This window comes from Galeopterus variegatus, unplaced genomic scaffold, assembly GCF_000696425.1.
Source record: "Galeopterus variegatus unplaced genomic scaffold, G_variegatus-3.0.2 Scaffold7148, whole genome shotgun sequence".
NCBI lineage: Eukaryota > Metazoa > Chordata > Mammalia > Dermoptera > Cynocephalidae > Galeopterus > Galeopterus variegatus.
Genome location: NW_007733259.1, coordinates 64,447 through 65,366, shown reverse-complemented (window position 1 = coordinate 65,366; position 920 = coordinate 64,447).

The following is a 920-nucleotide window of genomic DNA, read 5'->3' as shown; positions in this document are numbered from 1 at the left end:
GCATAACCTTTCATCCAACACCACCATTGCTATGCTACCGAGAAGGCTTAAGTAACTTAATTCTTCTCACAAAACCTGATGTTGATATTTGGCAACTTCTAATCTGGCTGGGTGCCCTGACATGAATTGCAGATTCTCTGTGCTCCTTTAGAGAGGAGTTTGAGGAGGATGAAAGCAGATGCAGACGAACGCAGATGGAGCCCAGAAGCCAAATAGCACGAGGCTTCTCACTACAACAGGAGTGGATTTGGCAGCTTCGCACTGTTTTAAGGAAGGAAGGTAATTTTCTGTAAAGTAATTAGATAGTCACCTAACTCAAACAAACTGTTGCTGTGATTGTATTTTGTTTTTGTTAACTTTAGGAAATGTCCTTTGAATGTAATTCAAATCAAGTGGTTGTTTCTGGTTGTTACGATTTTGATTGTCGTCTTTAAAAGTCAATAATGGAATTTTAAGGTTAAAAGTGATATTTAAATTGGAACATATCCCAACTGACCTCCACAACCTAGGTCAGCGTTGTCCTTCTTAAACACACATAACAGAATGAAAGACTGTTGTTGCCTGGTCTGGAAACCTTATTTCCAAGTTGCTTGATTTTCTGGCTATTTCCCTAGGGCTAAATTACTTATACTGAATCCCATATTCTTATACAACAGGAAGCTCTCATACCTGTTCTTGAATGTCATTCCACCAACAGTTTCCCCCAGAGTAGGTCTCTGAGATTCGCTTGCTACTTCTTGAGGGGGAAGGGAGGTATTTCTTTTCCACATCCATTTGGAAGGTTCTCAGTGTACTTTCTTGCCTGTCTTCACCATTTTACTCATTCTGCCTTGAGACAGTGGAATATTTATCCCAAATTTCTATGAATAAACTCTGTTTGTCTTACCCATAGGGAGTAGATACTATTCATTTTTTTTTTT